Source organism: Rhipicephalus microplus, unplaced genomic scaffold (genome assembly GCF_043290135.1).
Source record: "Rhipicephalus microplus isolate Deutch F79 unplaced genomic scaffold, USDA_Rmic scaffold_25, whole genome shotgun sequence".
Taxonomy (NCBI): Eukaryota; Metazoa; Arthropoda; class Arachnida; order Ixodida; family Ixodidae; genus Rhipicephalus; species Rhipicephalus microplus.
In genome coordinates this window covers 2,144,964-2,153,404 of record NW_027464598.1, presented here as the reverse complement: position 1 = coordinate 2,153,404, position 8,441 = coordinate 2,144,964, and the positions used below count along the sequence as shown (strand labels likewise).

Genomic DNA, 8,441 nt, shown 5'->3' with positions numbered 1-8,441 from the left:
ACTTGAAAAAAATTATATCACACTGAAATCAGTTGATTTATTAATACAATGCACAGTTTGCTTGCAGCAGTTCAGGTTGTCATAAACTCTTCACGCGTACACCTTTTTTTTCTACTGTCAGTATATGTAAATTCCTGGCTCTCTATCACAGGCGCTTATTCAGTCCGGTAACCACAAAGAAGTCTGTCAGGAAGATGTCTTTTTATTTTCACCGAGGCGTAGGAAGTTACGTTACCCTGCTAAGCAGTGCGCTTCTTCTTAATTTGACTTTACCATAAATACCGAACTACCTGACATAGAGACATATATTCACGGCATGTTTACGACAAATATATTTGCAATAATACGTTTCATAATAAATTTTTGTATTGTTGGATACCCTTTCGTTTCATAGCACTGAACAGTGTTTGTATCTAGAGAATACGTGGAGCAACAGTTAAATATTGCAGCTTTAGTTTACATTATTTTCTGGCTCAGCACATCAGTGTTTCTAGAATATTATAGGCCACATCAATAGAATGTTTTTTTTTTCTGGCGCTGGTTATCAGTGAATGTTTTTATGTTAAAAATTTTCAAGTGCTACGCCGTACATTTGAAGCTCAATATATATATTTGTTCAAGCGGATGCTGAAAACACGTATCTTTGCCTATATGCTGGAGTGTGGCTGAATGCAACTGCGCTGGAGAGCACACGTTTTGTTTATTCTCCGGAGCAACGCCGTAAAACTCGGTGCACAAATTAGGAGTCAGCATTAAGTGTGTAAATTCCTGTTGCAAGTAACACATTAATACCTTTCTCCTTCATGTTTCCCCTGATAGTCTATGCTATTTGTTGAATCGCAAAAAACACCTCTCACACCCAAGTGTTCATTGCTTCCACAGATTCGCGTTGGCTGTGTATTCCATGGAAGCACTTAACGGAAATGGCATGAGCCCAATGCTTGGCAAAACGATTTCAACGTTAGTAAAGAAAACAAATGCAAGAGTACAAGTAAAAAAAAACTACAGCACCGGAAAACACACAGAATAGAGACAGCATGCACTCACAAGTGCTGTGTGTGTCGCTTGCGGGTTTTGTTTGCGCTGGGGATTTATTATATCAAGATGAAGCAACGTGCCCAGAAAGATATGCGTAATTCGAAAAGCGTTATTTGATTACTAAATGAGTAGCTTTCCGAAAAAAAGATGTTGCCATATTCATATCCATATGGGCCTATTGGTAATTTCGAATTACACTGGACAGACCTACACCGTCAACCTGCAACAAACTGAGTACACGTGTTCCTCATATTTTTGTCTCCCGCGACCCTTCAGACCGTTTAAAAATAACTTCAATAGTTAGGGTTGTATGTCCCTAATGTCGAAGTTTAACAGAAATGCCAAACTAAAGTCACTTATGAGCTTCTATTTCTCGTTGGGTGAATTTATAAGGCGGTGCACTGCCCCACGATAGCAACTGCGCTCAAACAACGTTGCCGCAGAGCAAAGGCATTAGTGCACTCTATAGTGTAGAGATAGTAATATAACGGTGCGTGTTCTAAGGGTGAAAAGGTGTGCTCGAGATGGTCATTGGCATCCAGAACGCAATACTCACAAAAACCTCCAATAGAAAGAAAGAATCACTGGGAAATAGCTCTAAGTTTCTCTACTTTTGCCTATTCTTTCGTTCTCGCCTTCTTACAGTGTTATACACGAAGTGAATAACACTGTGGTACACACGAAATGTGCCCCGCCGCGGTGGTCTTGTGTCTAAGGTACTCGGCTGCTGACCCGCAGGTCACGGATTTGAATCTCAGCTGCGGCGGCTGCATTTACGATGGAGGCGGAAATGTTGTAGGCCCATGTGCTCAGATTTGGGTGCACGTTAAAGAACCCCACGTGGTCGAAATTTCCGGAGTCTCCACTACGGTGTCTCTCATAATCATATGGTGGTTTTCGGACGTTGAACCCAACATATCAATCAATCTATCAATCAATCAAACAATCAATCACACGTGGTGTCCGCAATGTTACACATTGCGGACACGTTTTTCACGTGATCTCATGACTACCGGCGAAAATGAATTTCGTATAGGTTACGCTTGCAGCGTCCAAGCAATGAAATTGCAAAGTCGCTCATCCATTACTAGTTCGACAGCTGTGTTGACCGCTTGAAAAATGGAAGCCAGGAATCTTGTTAAAGTTTTTCATTGTCGCAACAGGGACGTCGGCTGCTGACTTCATTTAAGGTTGGCGTCTTGCTATCTTACGCCTTACCTGCCTTACATTATCGGGCCTGCGTCATTCGTAGCAAGTTCAAAGTTTCTTCGATCAAGACCAACAGGGTCGCAGCAGGCAATGACGGGCAGCTTGATACGAAACTGTATAGATCGACCAGTTCCTGTTCACACTTGCGTATGCCGCGAGGTGGCAACAGAAGGCGGGCACTCAGCCTTATGAGCAAAACCTGGCGTAGCTGTTCCTGAATAGCCCACCCAATGGTCTGTCTTGTTTCTAGCTCTGTCATATGGTGACGCAGTACAATTGATTGAGATTACAAATGTATAAGCTATATTACTGGCAAAGAAAAAAAGACTGAAAATACATGTGTTATGTGATTTTCTGTTTTTTTTTGTTTTTTGCATTCCACATGGTATAAAGTTCGCGCTCATGTTCACGGAATTTACTTTCTATGTGATCCTGTTTTTTTTTGTGTGTGTGTGAGCACAGAAGACGGCCAAACATCGTCTTATTACAGCTAGCGTGGCGTTCCCCGGGGCGGCGTTTTGTGCTGTTTAATCTTTCTCTAACAGCACTCACTGAGCAGCTGCCATGCAAAGTTGGACTATCGATGTACGCTGATTATGTCTTTGTTTGGACGTCCACCATAACATGCATGCAGTTGCGAGCGAGAATTGAAAGAGCTGCCGCTCGAACAGCCCGTTACCTACGAATTCGAGACTTGGAAATTTCTTCCGTAAAATGCGCCTTTGTGGCCTTCACGCGCAAAGCATTGAATAATTACGGCATAAATAAAATAATGGCCAAAGTGTACGCACATTCGATCATACAATATCCTGGTTCTCGGCAGGGATTTATCAAGGAGTCTTCATGTATAGTACCTCAACAACAATTTATTTATTTGGATAGCCTAAAGGCCCGGAAGGCAATGCATAGGGTGGTGGAAGATTTATAAGCAATAAAATGCGAACACATTTTAGGCGTGCAGCAATCGGCTGATGTCATTTATTGAAGTTATTCGCAGGGAAGATTTGGGGAATGTCAGTCAGTGGAATGCTACAGCTTTATGGGGTACTATTTTTCGGCTTCCTGTGGTACAGCTTGCTGGCATTAACCAACGTAAGCAAAACAAGCCTGCAAATATAAGTGTTCAGGCCCGAGCGCTCCGAATTTGCATAAACCTGCCTGTTAGCGCATCGACGGCGGCTTCTATTAGCCCCGAGAAGTTGGAGTGGCAACGCCTGGTGGGAGACTTGCATTACGGCAGGGCACGAACTCTTGGAATCTTGCTGGAGCACGCGTATACATAACACGCGCTCGCTTCGCACACCATCACGCTGCCAGCTTTCGCATATTGCTTGTCTCACGCTTAAATTAAATGACGGAAGCAGCATCGATGATGTTCCTCGTAAAACAATGAAAAACTAAATAAAATTTTGTAGAATTGCCAACAGTGCCGGCGCTCCAGCGGTGCACGGACTTTGATGAGGTTTTTATGGTGTAGCACTGCTTACTTCGAAGGTGGGTTCGATTCTCAGCCATATCAACACCACCTAGATTTTTTAAGGCCCCTCCACGGCTCCATGACGTCACCGCACTACGACGGCTCTGGAGGTTCGGCTTGCGCGTGCGCACAGCTTTCCGACGCAGTTCCGCGTGCGCCTGAAGGCTTTCGAAGCTGAGGAAGGGCCAGTGACGTTTTTTTTTTCAGTCGGCTCCAATAAACGTTTTACTCGGTCGCAGAATCGTGGTTTAATTTCACAGAGTTTAAATGAATGTTTCTTCTGGTTTCCTTGATCGTATAACGAGTAACATTCAGGCATATCATTACTGATTTTGTATCGATGCGCAGGTGTACGAAAACACGTTCGTAATAATTTTTAAGGACCACGCACGCGATTTTGACAAGTCATGTTTTATTTTAGGAAAAAGAAACAGCCAGCAAAAGGTTATCAAACTGCTACAACAATAACTCATATGAAATACGTGAAGGCTGCCACAAATTTCTCAGTACACACAAGAAAAGATGCAGAATATGAAAATACAATACGTGAAGGCTGCCACAAATTTCTCAGTACACACAAGAAAAGATGCAGAATATGAAAATACAATGAAAAATCAGTTTCTAAACTCTCGCATAAAAAAAGAACAACAGTCACAAGCCAACACCCACAAGCAGAGTAGTCACTTCTTCAATGTCTTCAATTTTCGCTCTTTATCTCTTGCGGCCTTTTCAACAACCAACTGATCATTTTTTCGTTTGCACAGGTTATTCAAAAGCGTGTTTGCTGCTGCACTTAGGACATAATGCATTACCAACTGGGGACTGTGCCCATTTTCACACACATCAAAGTCAACATTGTTGTTTATCGCATCATGAGTGAGTGCCAAGAGAGCCTCCTTTTGATTCGGTAACGCATGAAATTGCTGTGCATGCTGTTCGCTCCTCAGTTTGTCAAGAACTATTTCCGCAGTAACAACGGCATTTATTATGGCAGGCTGCGGAAACTTGAGACCACCACGTGTCATGGACTTGATCAACTCTCCGCCTTCAACTTCAATGTCGTCATCCAGCATTAAACTTTCTTTGCAAGCCATGCACAAAAGCTTCTTGAATGCAGCATGGGCGCAGTAGCCAGCAACGTATGTGATTGCTGGGAGATTTGGCACCACACGTCATAGTCCTCATCCGTTATTTCAATCTCAAAATCATCAAGTACAGCATTATTCACTGCCACCGAGTCTGCTGCAGCCTCCATTTCTGGGAGCTCCAGAACGTTCTGCAGACGAAGCTTTCGCTCAGACTCATACACTTGTCTGATGGAAATGTGGTACTGAGCACCGGAGAGTTGGCGGTATTTGCCGAACCTCTCTTCCAAAGAGTCCGTCTGAAACTTCCCTAAAAGCACATAATCAAAGTTCAGCTCATTCAGGCAATACTCAGCAACCTTTACTAAGGTTTCTGTCGTGAGACGGAGGGCACTGTGAGTCTCTTTTGTGAGCACACCTGCGTCAAATCTTAGGGACTGCCACAGATCTAGCCACTCCACTATATTCAGCAGAAAGTGAACCTGTGGACTTGTCACTGATGCAATCGGTGACTGCAGCTCATCCCGAAGTCGAATGCCCTTGTTGCATGTTTTTACATTAACAATGCTCCACCACTTAGTTATGAGTTCTAAAAACTCTGCTGTGCCGGCCACATGCTCGAGCTGAAGTTTAGGCCCACACGCTCGAAGAGCTGCTGCTGTAGACGGGTTGAAAATCTTTAGCGCGAGCTTAACATTTTGTCGTTCCATATTCGAAGGATTGAGAGATTTTGTCGTAAGCGCCGGTGCAGATTTGATGAGCTGACCCTGTTCTTTCAAGTGTAGTTCTCGAAGTGTACGAAATGACGCTGTAAGTATGGGTGGCTGTACGCTAGATTCTGTGGCGCTAGGAAAGAACATGCATGTTACAGAGTTTCGCTGATTGAGCCAGTTGTTCCTCACACACTTCATTAAGTGCACAGGATCAATCAGGAAAAAAAGAGGACGGTCAGGGTCAGCAGGGTGTGGATACACACTCTGAAGTTTGCACGGTGCCCCAAAAAGTGACATTGTTTTGCGGTTGATTGAGTTATTGTCAGTTATTACAGCAATGATACGCAACCCAACATTTTCCAACTGAGTAATGATACTACGCAGAAGAGTGTGCAGCTCCTCCGCATTGATGCGCTCTACTGGCAGTATGTGCACAACATTCTTCTGACTTGAAAGTAGGCTTTGCATCATAAAAACATGCGCTGTTTTTGCTGCATTAGGGCTATTGCTAGCCGCACCAGCAATCGTTCCTCCCTTATAGTCAAAATAAGGCTGCAGGTGAATTTCATCCATCATGAGAACAACAATTTTTTTGTGCTCTTTCATAGTAGTGACCAGCTTCTTTGCATACGAAAGAAAAGAAGCGCCTTGCTGCTCAGCTTCTGGGCTTACATTGTATGAATTACACACACGACGTATAGTGGATGGATGGGGCAGCCTAACATTACCGGTACTGCGCAAGAATCTATAGGCATGCGGAGAAATTGTAAATAAAATGCTCGAAAGTACCAGGAACTCTTGAGAATACCGAGATTGCTTGCTATGCCTGACGAGAAGAAGAGAAACTTGCTCTTTCAAAAAACGGATGGCATTGAGTCGTTCAACATCTGCCAGTTCACAGTTTGAGGCATCTTCAAGCAGAGAAAATGCCAACTTGAGCAAACCCTCAATTTTGTCTTCATGCTTACAGGAAAGTTCTCCGTGTAAGGACTCTACAGAATCTAGCAGGCGTGTCAAACAACGAATGTCGTTCACTTTGTGAGGGATGGCACCAATGCCATCAATCGTAGTAAGCTGCACATCTTGGCAATGAACTTTCACCGTGAGATCCTCTAAGACCGTTATTGACAGCAAAACACGAAGGGCGTCTTCAAGAGCAAGATTCAGAAAATGAATGCACGCAGGTCTAGAAATAACACTCCAAAAGTTCGAAAGCTTCATTTGAGGAAGGCATTCCAGTAGAGCCTGGAAGGTGTCAAACTTGTGCTTTGTTTCCTCCTCCTCATGTGTCTCAAGTGAATTGGCGATGGCTTCTCGTAAAGAGGCTGCTTCAAGGCGCATCCTTTTCTCAGCGGGCGCCTCTCGCGACGTAGCGGCGGGCGCGGAAAGGTACGCTGGACAGTTCGGGAATACACTGGGAACGGCGTCGGAGCTGAGTCGAGCGATCTTCAGTTTTGCCTCGACGACTTTGCCGGTTTTTGAGTCCACATACTTAGAGGAAGTCAGAATGTCTGACTCTCTAAAGTGCCGCTCGCAGACCTGTAAAACCAAACCCAAATAATGTTAGCGTTATTAGGACAGTTAATTTCATGAGCGAAACAGCAAATTCATAACTTAAAACTAGCATAGTTCAATACGTCACCACAAAAACGTCGCGCAATAAATATCACGCGTTTTAGACTTACCACTGAGCGCTTTCCGGGTTCAAAGTCGGCACGCGGAATGGCTTTCAACCACCTCCTCCTTCTGTCGGCATCAGCTGGGAAAGTGAAGACTCGCACAGTCTTTTCTCCGTCGTAATTCCCGTGGCAGCCGGGAACACAACAGTGCCCAGGCATTTTCACAAATCACTCAGTAACTGTCACACAGGCACACATCACTTTCTCGGACGTTGTCCAGTAGTTCCCTTCAAGTAATCACGGCCGTCAACAAAGCTTCAGCAAATGGCAAGGACAGAACGGAGAAACAGCACGTAATGCATATGAAACGCACGTGCCACGGTTCAAACAAAGCACTCAAATGAAAAGAAAAACACGACGATGGTGATGTTTACAGCAATAGTGATGCCCTTTCTGAAATGCTTCTTTCGAAAGATTACAAAAAGAACTACTCAATTTAACTTTTAAAAATTACACAGTTTAAAAAAAATAAAACAAAATACTTCTCACTTTTTTTATATTTTTTTTTATTTTCTAAAAGAGTTAAATTAAGTATTTTTCATTTTGTCTACGAAACCATGGCTCACAGTAATCAGCATGAACGGCAGCTGGCTGCCGCTCGAGCAGGAACGGCAACCGCTGCCGTCAGATGGCGCTACCGCACCGGTTGCTCCCGCCGTCGTAGTGTGGTGACGTCACGCGTCAAAGGAGAATTCGTGGAGGGGCCTTAAAAAATCTAGGTGGTGTTGGCCATATTAGCCGCACTCCAACGGGGGTGAACAGCAAAACAATGCATGTGCAGCAGGTTAAAAATACAAGGTGACCACAATATTACTGTACTGCGTGCCTCGCAATCATGTCGCGCTTCTGAAATGTATACGACAGCGTACTTGCGTTTCAGGTTGTGTTGTTCAAGGGCGATTCCTTTAAAAAGATGTGATTGTTTTGCCTCCACAATTGGTATCTGTATCGGACGCATCGAAGTAACAGCTGGCAGAGTTTTTTTTGTTTTTTTTTGTGTGCGGGTGTGGTAGTTAGTATCGAGTGTCACAATATATCTAGAGTACGCTCGCCCGACAATACCACCTCCGCTGTTGTGTTAGATTTTACCCCTTTTCGTCCACTTTGTTGTTATGCACATCTATATCATAATTGCTACGATACTCTTAAAATAGTACAGTTAACATTCCCCATACCTTTATCGGCTTACTTATCTTCTGGTTTTCATTAGGGTTGCGTTAAACAGAAAAACGATCCCTTA

The 8,441-nt window shown here is 43.9% G+C and overlaps 1 pseudogene; it reads right to left on the bottom strand.

Annotated features, from left to right (window-relative positions):
- Window positions 1–4,119: 4,119 nt before the first annotated feature.
- LOC119167554 (uncharacterized) lies at window positions 4,120–7,461 on the bottom strand (annotated as a pseudogene).
- Between the last annotated feature and the right edge of the window lie 980 nt (window positions 7,462–8,441).